Below are 14,767 nucleotides of genomic sequence, written 5' to 3'. Positions count from 1 at the left end.
TCAAATTAATTTCTAAATTTCCCGATGCATATACAAGTTTTGTTTACACTGTATTGTAGTCTATTAAGTAAGCAGTAACATTATATGTGAAAAAGAAACCCGAATGCATATACCTTAACTAAAAGATACTTTATTGCTTAAAAAATGCTAACCATCATCTGCACATTCAGCAAGTTGATCTTTTTGCTGGTGGAGGGTCTTGCCTTGATGTTGATGGCTGCTGACTGATGGGGATGGCGGTTACTGAAGGTTGGGGTGACTTGGCAATTTCTTAAAATAAGACAATGAAGTTTGCTACATTGACTCTTCTTTTCACAAACAATTTCTCTGCAGCATGCATTGCTGGCTAATAGCATTTTACCCACAGAATTTCTTTCAAAATTGGAGTCAATCCCCTCAAACGCTGCTGCTGCTTATCAACTAAGTTTATGTGTGATGCTCTAAATCCTTTGTTACCATTTCAACAGTGTTCCCACCATCTTCACCAGGAGTAAACTCATGTCAAGAAACTACTTTCTTTGCTTACCCATAAGAAGTAACTCATTATCTGTTAAAAGTTTTATCATGAGATTATCGCAATTCAGTTGCACCTTCAGGCTCCACTTCTAATTCTAGTTCTCTTGCTGTGTCCACCATATCTGCAGTTACTTCCTCCACTGAAATCTTGAACCCCTCAAAGTCATCCATGACGGTCATCTTGTTCATGTTGACATTTGACCTCTTCCCATGAATCGTGAATATTCTTAATGGCATCTAGAATGGTGAATTCTTTCCAGAAAGTTCTCAATGTACTTTGCCCAGATCCCTCAGAGGAATCATTATCTATGGTAGCTGTAACCTTACAAAATGTACTTTTTTGAGAAAGAAAGAGAGCAAGGTGGAAGGGGCACAGAGAAAGGGGGACAGAGGATCTGAAGCAGGCTCTGTGCTGAGAGCAGAGAGCCCGATATGGGGCTCAAACTCATGAACCATGAGAGCATGACCTGAGCAGAAGTCAGATACTTAAACAACTAAGCCATCCAGGCGCCCCACAAAATATGTTTCTTAAATAATAAGACTTGAAAGTCAAAATGATTCCTTGATTCATAAGTTACAGAATGGATGTTGTGTTAGCAGTAATGAAAGTAACATTAATCTTGTTGGAAATCTCCATCAGAGCTCTTAAGTGACCAGGTGCATTGTCAATGAGCAATAATATTTTGAAAGGAATTGTTTTTTCCCAAATAGTAGGTCTCAGCAGTAGACTTCAAATACTCAGTAAAACATGTTGTAAATAGATGAGCTGTCATCCAGGCTTTGTTGTTCCATTTATAGAGCACAGGCAGAGTAGATTTAACATAATTCATGAGAGCCCTAGGATTTTTGGAATGGTCAGTGAATTTTGGCTTTAACTTAAAGTCACCAACTGCATTAGCCACTGACAAAAGAGTCAGCCTGTCCTATGAATCTTTGAAGGTGGGCATTGACTTTTCCTCTCCAGCTATGAAAGTCCAAGATGGCATCTTCTAGTGTAAGGCTGTTTGTTCTACATTGAAAATCTGTTGTTAGTATAGCCATCTTCGTTAATGATCTGAGCTAGACCTTCTGGATCACTTGCTGCAGCTTCTGCGTGAACAACTTGCTGCTTCACTTCACACTTTCATGTTATGGACTTGGCCTCTTTCCTTACACCTTGTACACAAACCTCTGCTAGCAATCAACTTTTCTTCTGCAGCCTTCTCCCTTCTCTCATTGAAGACAGTTAGGGCCTTGCTCTGGATTAGGCTTTGGCTTAATGGAAGGTTGTGGCCGCTTTAATCTGCTTTCTGGACCACTAAAACTTTCTCCATATTAGCAATGAAGCTGTTTTGCTTTGTCATCATTCATGTGTTGACCGGACCAGCACTTTCGATTTCCTTTAAGAACTTTTTTTTGTATTTACAACTTGGCTGTTTTCTGCAAGAAGCCTGGCTTTCAGCCTATCTCAGCTTTTGACATGCCTTCCTCACTAAGCTTAATCATTTCCAGCTTTTAAAGGAACATGTAACTCTTCCTTTCATGTGAACACGTAGAGGCCATCGTAGGGTTATTAATTGGCCTGATTTTATCACTGTTGTGTCTCAGGGAATAGGGAGGCCAAAGGCGAGGGAGAGAGGCAGGGAATGGCCATTCAGTAGACCAATCACAACACACACAGTATTTATCAATTGAATTTGTTGTCTCATATGGGTGTGGTCATGGTGCCTCAAAACAGTTACAATAGTAACATCAAAGAACACTGATCACTGTAACAAATATAATAATAATAGGAAAGTTTGATATATTGTGAGAATTACCAAGGCATGACTTAGAGAGACAAAGTGTGCACATGCTATTGGAAAAAAATGGTGCTGACAGACCTGTGACTCAGTCAGAGTCACCACAAACCTTAAATTTAAACGTAGTATCTGCAAAGTGCAATAAAACAAGGTATAATAAAATGAGGTATGACTGTGTTTTTTAAAAAAGAATGGAGCATTGGGGCGCCTGGTGGCTCAGTCGGTTAAGCGTCTGACTTCAGCTCAGGCCATCATCTCACGGCTCATGAATTCGAGCCGTGCTTCGGGCTCTGTGCTAACAGCTCGGAGCCTGGAGCCTGCTTCAGATTCTGTGTCTCCCTCTCTTTCTGCCCCTCCCCTGCTCACACTCTGTCTGTCTCTCTCCCTCAAAAATAAATAAACATTAAAAAAAATGTTTTTAAAGAATGGAGCATTATGAAAAGGCACAACTACTAAATAATATGGAATCCTGAAACAAAAAACGGATATTAGATAAAAAAAACTAAGGAAATCTCAATAAACTAAGGACTCTAATAATAGTAACATACCTGTATTGGCTCATTAACTGTGACAAATGTACCATACTACTGTAAAATGTTAATAATAGAGGAAACTGGCTATCGGGTATATGAGGACTCTATACCATCTTTGCAATGTTTCTATAAGTTTATAACTTTTAAAATTAAAAGGTTTAAAATAAAATAATCCCCCCCCAAAAGCTAATCCTATGTTTATTCAGTATCTACTCCCTCCTCAGTCGGCACTGTTACAAGTGCCAATTCTTTGTGAATTCACATTGCATCAAAAAACATTGAGTATCTGCTGTGTTCCAGACACCGTGGCAGCTGACTAGGGTATAAAGATGAGTAAGACATAATGCCTGCCCTCAGGAGACTCCATTCCACTAAAGGCAGGCGGCAAAATTACCTAGTATAAGTGCTGTAACAGAGACAGAAGTCACGGCCTATGGGAAACCAGGGGTAGGGATCATTTATTTTGCTGGGGCTGGAGTGAAACCAAGTGTTACAAAATGGCTAACTGTCAGAAGAATACAATAGACTGAACACCAAAGGAAATTTAAACAAGTACCTGACAGCTGGAAGGTGTTGGCAAGGGTATAGTGATGTTCAAAAGAAACAGGAGTAATGAGAACTGTTTCCAGTGGTGATTAATTACAAATAGGACTGTTAAGATGTTTAGTCCCAGCAGTTAATAAACCAGCAGTTAGTTTTCTTATATCAAAAATTGATGTGATACAGGAAAATATTAAGAATATAACAAAAAAATAGTATTCTTGTTCTCCCAAATGAGAAGCTGGTCTGTACTAAAATAGCAAATCCAGTTGTGAGCATCTTTTGATCATCTTTTACCTACTCTATACAAAGAGTCATCTCTAAGTTAGATATATCAGAAATTAGAGAAGTTCATTCAGAGAATTAAAAGAAGCATAAAAGTGAAAACTAAAGCCATTTTAAAAGCCATAAAATTGCTTAGTACAGAAAAACAATTTTTACCTGCTTACCTCCTAGTAATTGAAAGGTTACTATGAGAAGGGCATTGACAATAATGGCTTTATGAACAGAGGTAGAGAAAAAGACCTTAAATTTAGCAAAATAAACTTAAGTACAAGAAAAGCTTCCTAATTTGAAGTATTAAAAACACATACTTTAAAGTCACTAATGAGGGGGCACTGCCCTCTTTGATTTAGGGGGATGTCCTGCCCTTTGCCGGAGGTCTAGAAACAGATAATCGTTTCCAACCATTCAGATAAAGAGGTTACTCTTTGGTTTGAATATAGTATTAGGCATTAACAGCGTATTAGCAAGTATATAAAATATCAATGACTGTTTAGTGATCTTAACACATAAATATGACAGCTACATTAGATTTGGGTTCCCAGAGGAAAATTAAATCCATCAAAAGCAAAGAAGAATCCCAGCTGGCATAAGCACTTGACAGATTCAAAGGAGATAGGGTTTTCCTGTAATCTATTCTATTCTCAACCTTTTGTTTCAGCTTTAACATTTCTATCCCTTCAGATGCTATTCTAGCCAGTCCACCTGTGTTACGTGAATAATAGCTTCTTATAAGTAGTAGCAATTTGGTCTGCATGTAGACAGCAAGAGTGCCCATCTTTAGAAGTAATTGTTTTTCTTTAGAATCCGTCTCCTCTCCCTTTTTTTCATCTGAACTGATTATGGGGCGCTTTCAGAGCTTTGCTTTTCATATACTACAGATATTGTAGTCACACTATGTCCTTAGCGTTTTGTTTCAGTTTATAAAGAATACAATTAGCCTCTTTAATGCTTGGTTCAGTCACAATTAAATCTCCCCTAATGGTTAGGGATTGGTCTTTCCAAGGCTGAGAAGGTGCTTTTAATTATTCATTCCTCGGTTTGTTTCTTACAGCAGCCTCAGCTGTGCTTTATTATTCAAAGGTTAATGCAAGCTGAGAAGTGGGTAAATTAAATCTGCTTGGCAGCCAGCAACCCTGCGTGTTAGCAGACACTGTACGATGGGCACGGGCAGCGTAAGTTATTTCCACCACTGTAGCACTGCCAAAAGCAAAAACCACTGAATCCTTCAAAGACGGCCTACATTGACAGGAGTTATTAAGGGATGCTACAAATTGGTGGTTCTTAAATTGCAAATCTTCAGTAAAATCTGTGTTTGTTTTGCTTACAAAGAGAGAACGCAATGGCTGAAACCTGAGAGGTAATAATAGCGTCTGTAGAGAATTGATGTAGATACCATGACTAATGAACTTTGTATAATATTAAATCACTAAGTTGAGTGCTGGAAGTCACTTCTATAAATGTTTTACAAGGGCAGACTACAAAATCTCCGATGAAAGCAAGGGCATAATGGGCTGTGCCTGGTCAACTAGGCGGTAGGGAAGTGCCGTCATAGCTCCATCCCTGTAAAATGTTTCTAGATCCATTCATGCGCTTCCCTTTTTAAAACGTGTATTCTTTATAGCTATGGAGTCAGGAATTTTGTAGACTCCTAAGGATGCCTCATAGAAATATTGGCACAAATGATGTGCAAGGTAGGGGACATAACTCAGATTTTATGAATATACCAAAAGCCAGGAAGCAACGTCTTAGTCTTCTGTTTGGTTGCTCATTCTCTCTTCTCCCCTAAGGTGTTTGTGGGACTGGTCTCTTAAAAACTCACCTCCAGGGGCGCCTGGGTGGCGCAGTCGGTTAAGCGTCCGACTTCAGCCAGGTCACGATCTCGCGGTCCGTGAGTTCGAGCCCCGCGTCGGGCTCTGGGCTGATGGCTCAGAGCCTGGAGCCTGTTTCCGATTCTGTGTCTCCCTCTCTCTCTGCCCCTCCCCCGTTCATGCTCTGTCTCTCTCTGTCCCAAAAATAAATAAACGTTGAAAAAAAATTAAAAAAAAAAAAAACAACTCACCTCCAAGGGCACCTGGGTGGCTCAGTCGGTTAAGCAGCCGACTCCGGCTCAGATCATGATCTCACGGTCTGTGAGTTCGAGCCCCGCGTCAGGATCTGTGCTGACGGCTCAGAGCCTGGAGCCTGTTTCGGATTCTGTGTCTCCCTCTCTCTGACCCTCCCCCGTTCATGCTCTGTCTCTGTCTCAAAAATAAATAAACATTAAAAAAAAATTTTTTTTTTAAGAAAAAGAGTGATGGTTATATTTGTGATGAGGACTATCAGTGCCCAGAGGCCTGGACATTCATGTCCTTTGAGAAGTACATTCTCTCCCTATAGGCATGCCTACTGAGAAGCTAAATTGAAATCAAAAGATAGCTGGAGGTTGTGGACCAGAGCAATAAAATTAGTTTAGTGATTGGAATGTCTGGTAGTATTCAGTTGGGTAGATGACTCTATTTTAAAGTCAAATATTCAGGGGCGCCTGGGTGGCTCAGTCGGTTGGGCGTCTGACTCTGGCTCAGGTCATGATCTCACAGTCCGTGAGTTCGAGCCCTGCGTCGGGCTCTGTGCTGACAGCTCAGAGCCTGGAGCCTGTTTCAGATTCTGTGTCTCCCTCTCTCTGACCCTCCCCTGTTCATGCTCTGTCTCTCCCTGTCTCAAAAATAAATTTAAAAAACATTAAAAAAATTAAAAAAAAAACTCGCCTCCAGCTGGGGCACCACTTCTGCCAAGAACCCCCAGACTTCAGTCAGGTACCTTTCATTCCTTCACTGGAGCAAACAAGATCACCAGACCTGTGCTACCTGCCCTGGTCATATTTCCTTTGACCAAAAACCCATCTACTTCTGACCTTCGCCGATGGGCTGAAGGAAGAAAGAAGGGTAGGAGATGAACTCTGTGCATGTCATTGAGAATCTGGATTTTTCTTAAACACAAGGCCTGACATGAAAGCCTCTATAAGGTGTTAAGAAATCCAGGTTTGTGCTATTAAATAAAGGCCCTTAAAAAGGAGAAAAAAATGGAGTGATTTCATTTTAGAATAATAATCCCATTTTACCTAGTTGTGGTGAAGGTTAAAGACTATGATACATACAAAAGTTGTTTGTGAACTCTATAAACCTATCTAGAGACTAAATATTGTTAAATAATTGTCAATACTACCCAAAGCTATCTACACATTCAATGCAATCCCAATCAAAATTGCACCAGCATTCTTCTCGAAACTAGAACAAGCAATCCTAAAATTCATATGGAACCACAAAAGGCCCCGAATAGCCAAAGTAATTTTGAAGAAGACCAAAGCGGGAGGCATCACAATCCCAGACTTTAGCCTCAACTACAAAGCTGTCATCATGAAGACAGCATGGTATTGGCACAAACACAGACACATAGACCAATGGAATAGAATAGAAACCCCAGAACTAGACCCACAAACGTATGGCCAACTAATCTTTGACAAAGCAGGAAAGAACATCCAATGGAAAAAAGACAGTCTCTTTAACAAATGGTGCTGGGAGAACTGGACAGCAACATGCAGAAGGTTGAAACTAGACCACTTTCTCACACCATTCACAAAAATAAACTCAAAATGGATAAAGGACCTGAATGTGAGACAGCAAGCCATCAAAACCCTAGAGGAGAAAGCAGGAAAAGACCTCTCTGACCTCAGCCGTGGCAATCTCTTACTCGACACATCCCCAAAGGCAAGGGAATTAAAAGCAAAAATGAATTACTGGGACCTTATGAAGGTAAAAAGCTTCTGCACAGCAAAGGAAACAACCAACAAAACTAAAAGGCAACCGACGGAATGGGGAAAGATAATTTGCAAATAACATATCGGACAAAGGGCTAGTATCCAAAATCTGTAAAGAGCTCACCAAACTCTACACCCGAAAAACAAATAACCCAGTGAAGAAATGGGCAGAAAACATGAATAGACACTTCTCTAAAGAAGACATCCGGATGGCCAACAGGCACATGAAAAGATGCTCAACGTCGCTCCTCATCAGGGAAATACAAATCAAAACCACACTCAGATATCACCTCACGCCAGTCAGAGTGGCCAAAATGAACAAATCAGGAGACTATAGATGCTGGAGAGGATGTGGAGAAACCAGAACCCTCTTGCACTGTTGGTGGGAATGCCAACTTGTGCAGCCACTCTGGAAAACAGTGTGGAGGTTCCTCAAAAAATTAAAAATAGATCTACCCTATGACCCAGGAATAGCACTGCTAGGAATTTACCCAAGGGATACAGGAGTACTGATGCATAGGGGCACTTGTACCCCAATGTTTATAGCAGCACTCTCAACAATAGCCAAATGATGGAAAGAGCCTAAATGTCCATCAACTGATGAATGGATAAAGAAATTGTGATTTATATACACAACGGAATACTACGTGGCAATGAGAAAGAACGAAGTATGGCCTTTTGTAGCAACGTGGATGGAACTGGAGAGTGTGATGCTAAGTGAAAAAAGCCATACAGAGAAAGACAGATACCATATGGTTTCACTCTTATGTGGATCCTGAGAAACTTAACAGGAACCCATGGGGGAGGGGAAGGAAAAAAAAAATGAGGTTAGAGTGGGAGAGAGCCAAAGCATAAGAGACTGTTAAAAAACTGAGAACAAACTGAGGGTTGATGGGGGGTGGGAGGGAGGGGAGGGTGGGTGAGTGATGGGTATTGAGGAGGGCACCTTTTGGGATGAGCACTGGGTGTTGTATGGAAACCAATTTGACAATAAATTTCATATATTGAAAAAATAAAAAACAAAACAAAACAAAACAAAAATAAATAAATAAATATTGTTAAATACTAACCAAATGCTATACAAATATTAGCTAAGTTGCTGAATGTTTCCATGATGTTGGGATGCACATAACTCACATCTGCCTTTTGTTGGTACTTGCTGTAATTTTGGCCAGTTCTCATCTCTGACGCAGAAATGTGGGCGCTGATGCCAGCACCTCTTAGTTCATCAGGGCCGCCTTGTCTTCTGTTTGTGTCGCTTCCAGTCTACACGAAGCCTTGATGCCAGAGAGCTGTATGGGAAGGAAGATGAGCCTTTGAATGACACGTTCCTAGGTTTGAAGCTCAGTTCCACCATTTACAGTGTAATTTTTGCCCAGCCATTGAACTTCTTTGAGCCTTAGTTTCAGATAACAGTAATTTTGTACAAAGGCAGTCATTTGAAGGAATATGTATTAATGGTAACAGTTGCCATTTTTAAAACATTCTTTGCCAAGCACTGTACTTGAAACTTTTTATCTAATTCTTAATAAAGCCCCCACAATATAAAGTTTCCTTTTACAGGTAAGATAAGGAAACCAAGGCTCACAGAAGTACAAAAAGTACCTGGCATCATGTCTAACATATAGAAGATGATCAGTAAATTATATCACATGGAACCTTCCTTCAGCGCCTCTCAGCCTTTAATATACATATCAGTCATCCAGAGATCTTTTTAAATTCTGATTCAATAGGTTTGCATAATACTGTTGTTCTCTGGACCACACTTTGAGGCCCTCAGTGACTCCATAGTCTGATAGCAGTTCTCAGCCCTAGGTGCTCATTAAATTCTGATTGAAATAGTCTGGGATGGGACCTGGGCTTTTCTTTCTTTCTCTTTCTTTCTTTCTTTATTTCTTTCTTTCTTTCTTTCCTTTTCTTTTCTTTTCTTTTTCTTTTCTTTCTTCCTTCCTCCTTCCTTCCTTCCTTTTTTCTTTCTTTCTCTTTTTCTTTTCTTTTCTTTTCTTTTACTTTCTTCTTTTCTTTTCTTTTCTTTCTTTCTTTCTTTTCCAGAAGCAGTTCAGCACTGGCCTCCCTTTATTCAAAGAAATCATGTGCTGAATCTTTGTGTGTGTGTGTGTGTGTGTGTGTGTGTGTAGACGGAAGTGCAGTTTCTGTAATTGAATCTCAGGTAGGGAGGGAGCAGAGAGATTAGTGATCCCAAAAGACCTCATTGGAGTGCCACTGCTCCTGGAAGCAACAAATTTGAAAACCACAGGTCTTCAGAATACATTTCCAATTCCTATCATGGCATTTGAAGCCCTACATTATCTAACCTCAGCCAGCTGGCATATTTGCTGTTCTCCCAACAGAGAACTCACTTTCCTCCTCCCTGCTTTATTTCTACACAGTGCCTTTATTTAACCTGTTATGCCCCATCTTCCTGTAACTGTTGAAATCTTCTTCATCTTTCCAAGCCAGTTTAGTTGCCATCTTTTTTTAATGAAGTCTTTTCCTAGAAAAGGTGTGGTTTATGTCAGAACCACCTGTGGGATATGTTCAAACCACATGCTTACCCTGGCTGAGAGAGTCTGATGTTTCTTCTCGGTTCACTGCTGACACAAGACCCGAGAGTGCTGTGGTGTAGGAAAGCCCACCCACCTGGAAATGCTGAAAATCAAATCATTCTTTTTGCGGGGCTCCCGTATCATCTTAATGTTGAGTCCCATGGAACACATACATCTTCCTTCTCCCATGTTGCCCAGTTAGGAAGCCCATTAGGGATCAGGACTGTTCGGTTTGTTTGTTTTTGTTTCTTTTAAATCTTGCTCAGATCATAACACAATGCTCTACACATAATAGGCACTGAGGAAAAAAGGTAGGAAACTTGAAAATAAGTCTCAGCACCCAATAGCCAGTATTTTGGTCTTGTGGAGACCTTGATCTCCTGAAGTGTAATCACAGGAAAATTTTGAATTAAGTCTGCTAAATGCCATCTTTTGTTGGCAGTCAATGTCTTTTAACACAGGATTATTATTTACAATAGAGTCTATTTTAGCCACCTGACACCTCCATCTACAAGGCTGACATTTAGCCTTTCTTCTCCTGACCTTGGGGAAAAAGTGTATCTCTCTATGTATTGGTATTTTGTTGTTGTCGAAGTGGTAATGTGTGTGTATCGTGGAGCTGAGAAAATGAGTATTAAAGCCACTATTCTACAGCATTCTGGCTTGGTAGAGTCTCACATGTTGTTACAGGATGGAACATGAGAAACTGAAGCTATTCTTTACTGAATTATAAACCAGAAAAGATGGGACTAAGCAGTCAATTTGTCACTTTCTGTCATGAGCTCAGTATTTAACAGGAAGAAGTATGGTGGACAGAGAGAGAGATTAGCATACAAGGTATCATACACCAAGTACAGAAAAGGGAAGTCAGACCCCCTAAAGAGAAACCCTTCCTATTTCCATGTCTTGGGTCCAGGAGTAAAGGATGAGGTGAGCTTCAGGACCCTGATTTGCCTGATGACTAGTCCCTCATTTGGACTATGGCTGATAATATCAATGGCATAAATTTACATAACCCTTATTATGGGCCAGACACTATTCTAAGCTGTTTACATATATTAACTCATGTAATGTTCACACCAACTCTATGAGGGAGCCACTCTTTCAAAAATGAGGGAACTGAGACAATAGGAGATTAAATAACTTGCTGTAATTCACATATTTAATGGCAGAACCAGGATTCAGACCCCTGGTTGTCTTGATCTGCAACTATACCAGTAGACTAGTGTTTTACTTAAGATGCTTGTGTATTATTTTTCAACATTTATTGTATATCTGTGTGTGCAGTTTACTTTTGCCATTGGCCTTCTATTTGACCTATTGAAAGAGAACCCTGTTGGTGGGTCTTGGAGCCAGAGAGTGATGTCAGGAATACAAAGAAAAATGCAGGTTGTAGGATACCACAGCCAGCCTTTTCTGGAAGAAATTAGATAGCTGTATGAAGAAATTGTTGTTTACCATTTTCCTGTCCAAGAACCAAAGATGTTCCCAGCCAGTAGAAAGTGTATTGAGTATATTGGAGGTATTTAATCCACTTGGGAAAGAAATTGCCTTGATAATAACTTTGTATACAAATAAATAAATCTTTATAAAATAGCTCACTGTCCCTAAGATCTGCCACATCTCAACTTCCTTTTGTTTTAATGTTTTTTTTTTAGAGAGAGAAAGAGAGGGAGAGCACGAGGAGGATGCAGAAAGAGGGAGACAGAGAATCCCAAGCAGGCTCCGTGCTGTCAGCACAGAGCATGATGCCTGGCTTGAACTCATGAACCATGAGCTCTCATGACCTGACTCAAAATCAAGAGTTGGACGCTTAACTGGCTGAGCCATCCAGATGCCCCTGCCCCATCTCAACTTTCAAATGGAATTTTTACTTCAATACTGTATTATAAATGTTAGAAAACAGGGGCTCCACAGGGCTCCTGGGTGGCTCAGTTGGTTAAGCGTCCGACACAGTTCAAGAGTTCAAGCCTGGTGGCTCAGTCGGTTAAGCGTCTGACTTCAGCTCAGGTCATCATCTCACAGCTCATGAATTCAAGCCCTGCTTTGGGCTCTGTGCTGACAGCTCAGAGCCTGGAACCTGCTTCACATTCTGTGTCTCCCTCTCTCTCTGCCCCTCCCCCACTCACACTATGTCTCTCTCTCTCTCTCTCTCTCAAAAATAAATAAACATTAAAAACAAAATAAAAAACATGTTAGAAAACAACAAAGCTACATTTGGAATGATACCAGGAAAGCTTATATTCTGTTGTCTGTGAGTGGTAACTTTTTTGAGAACTAAAAAAAAAAGAAGGATTTGACTTCCTCAAACTATGTAGGGGCATCAGAGGCTTGCACTTTTGTCAAAAGCTTATTTAACCTTCAGATAAGATCAGTAGGCACGTTAAAGTTCTATAGCCTTCCTGTCTAACACATGTGTGGGGGAACGTTTTAAATAATAAAGAAACATGACCTGCTACATTGGCTAACTCACATGCCGAAATGGCTCTTACAGTACAGGTAAGAGAGGCTAGTTCTGGAAGTCTTGAGTACCTTGAGCACTTTCATCTCTCAATATAGAATGGAGAAAAGGCACAAAGTCAAGTTGGGAGGTGGGCAGTGAAAGCAGTGTTGCAAGAAGTCATCCGTTTGCTGAAGAAATGAAGAGAGTAGCATAAAATCAGTATTTCTAGTTTAAAAAGCTGAAAAAAAAGAAGAACTTGGTAGCTAAAATAAAAATGGCTTTTTACCAAACCTGAATCTAGTCCTTGAAACATGCCCAGGATAAAAAGGTGAAAGGAAACCCAGGTGTTAGTCTTGATCTCTGGTCTCTTCTCTTACACAGGGCAGTCCATCATAATGGTAACTATATAGTTTCTGCAGTTGAGCCTTCATATCTAAATTGATAGCAGTTGTGAAATGGTAAGAGCCTCTCCTTAGGATCAGAGCACTCTGGTTTTCTGCTGTGCATGTGGTCTTGAGCAAAGCATTTCACTTTGCAGAACCTTAATTATATCACTTTTTTTTTAAGATTTTTTTTTAATGTTTATTTATTTTTGAGAGACAGACACAGAGCGCGAGTGGGGAAGAGGGAGGCACAGAATCCGAAGCTGGCTCAAGGCTCCGAGCTGTCAGTGCAGAGCCCGATGCCGGGCTCGATCCTACGAATTGCGAGATCGTGACCTGAGCTGAAGTCAGATGCTTAACTGACTGAGCCACCCAGGTGCCCCTTAATTATATCACTTTTAAAATGAAAGCTTTGGGGGTGCCTGAGTGGCTTAGTTGGTTGAGCATCCACCTTCGGCTCAGGTCACGATCTCACAGCTCATGAGTTTGAGCCCCGTGTCCTCCTCTGTGCTGATAGCTCAGAGCCTGGGGCGTGCTTCAGTTTCTGTGTCTCCCTGTCTCTCTCTGCCCGTCCCCCACTTGTGCTCTGTCTCTCTCTCAAAAATAAATAAACATTTAAAAAAAATTTTTAAATGAAGGCTTTGGATAGAAGAGATTTTCAGTGAGAGCTTTTTCATTTTTCAGGTTCTCACCCTTGCAAATGCATGCTAAGAATTGCTACTGAATTCCGTAATTTTTTCTATGGGGAAGAGGGTGTGTTGAAAAGGAAGAGAAAAAAATCTGCAGATAACTCAATTAACTTATTTCTAGAGTCTTTCAACTAACTAAAGGATTATATAATTCAGTATTTTAAGTAATTCTTGTTGATTTTATGCCTGATTGTCTAATTCAGTAGAATTCTAGTCCTGTTCTAATGCTTCTGCTTCTTCTGTGTTTTGAAAAAGCTGAACTAGATGGTCTCCCAAGTCTTTATAATTGTAACTTTATTTCTAACAACCCACATATACAAAATAAGATTTGGTTCTTTTTGGCTGTGACTTATCTTTGTCCTTACAAAGATAATGTGTCTTATCAAAATGCAGCTTAGGAGGAAAAGGAACAATATGCAGTTTTTCCCCATGGTCTTCCTTCCTGTTTCCCAATTTCTCTGTTTCTCCCTATTCATTATTTTGTACAGTTATGTCTTAAAAGTTTAAGTCTTTTGCAAAGTTGTATACTCCTTGCAATATATCACACATTGGGAACATTTAAATATACACAAACACACACATACATGTAACACGGAAAGAAGAAGTCTAAGGTGTCATGACCTCAGAGTCTGCCTTCTTCAGTAACTTTCAGAAGGCTAGTTTTACTCACTAAGCATACTAACTTACTTAGCTACTACCTTCCCTGGGAAAAGGGAGTATTGTGATTATTAAGTAGTAGTTATTGTTTCATTTAAAAAACTCTTTTTCTCTAGTTTCTTCCTTTCTACTGAGTTGTTGACCCGTTAACAAAGGATACAAATAGATGACGGTAGTGACTTTAAGGTAAGATTTGATAAAAGATATCTACAGTCAAGTGAAGTCATTTTTTTCTTATTCTTCACATTTCAAATCTGGGAAGTGTGATTGAGGACAGAGATCCTCGCATTTATTAAGCACTCATTGACGGAAAGTATAAAATAATTCTTTTTCTTGGAATACTTCATGAATAAGGACCAGACCACTAAGAACTAGAAAGAAAATGTATGAAGGAGAAAATATCAACCATTCAAGCCTAGTGAACGAAATGGATCTTTTCTGTCACCACTATTATATTGTAACTTCCTAAGATGTTGTGGTGGGCTATGGTGTTACAGGTATTCAAAAAAAAAGTTATAAACAAATATAGGAAACCTCAGGAGTTGATGAAATACCATTCTTCATCTGTGTTCTCAAGAGCTACAATCCTGGCCTGTTTTCT

The 14,767-nt window shown here is 39.9% G+C and overlaps 1 protein-coding gene across 1 annotated transcript in view; it reads left to right on the top strand.

The window, feature by feature from the left end:
- UBE2E2 (ubiquitin conjugating enzyme E2 E2) overlaps positions 1-14,767 on the top strand; it is a 377,139-nt gene that overhangs the window by 263,765 nt on the left and 98,607 nt on the right. The gene's annotated exons all lie outside the window — the stretch shown is intronic.

The sequence above is a fragment of the Lynx rufus genome, unplaced genomic scaffold (genome assembly GCF_022079265.1).
Source record: "Lynx rufus isolate CCGP_SWC_20201006 ecotype Redwood Valley unplaced genomic scaffold, mLynRuf1.p SCAF_5, whole genome shotgun sequence".
Taxonomy (NCBI): domain Eukaryota; kingdom Metazoa; phylum Chordata; class Mammalia; order Carnivora; family Felidae; genus Lynx; species Lynx rufus.
The sequence above is the reverse complement of the archived record's forward strand: the minus strand, read 5'-3'. Positions and strand labels throughout refer to the sequence as shown.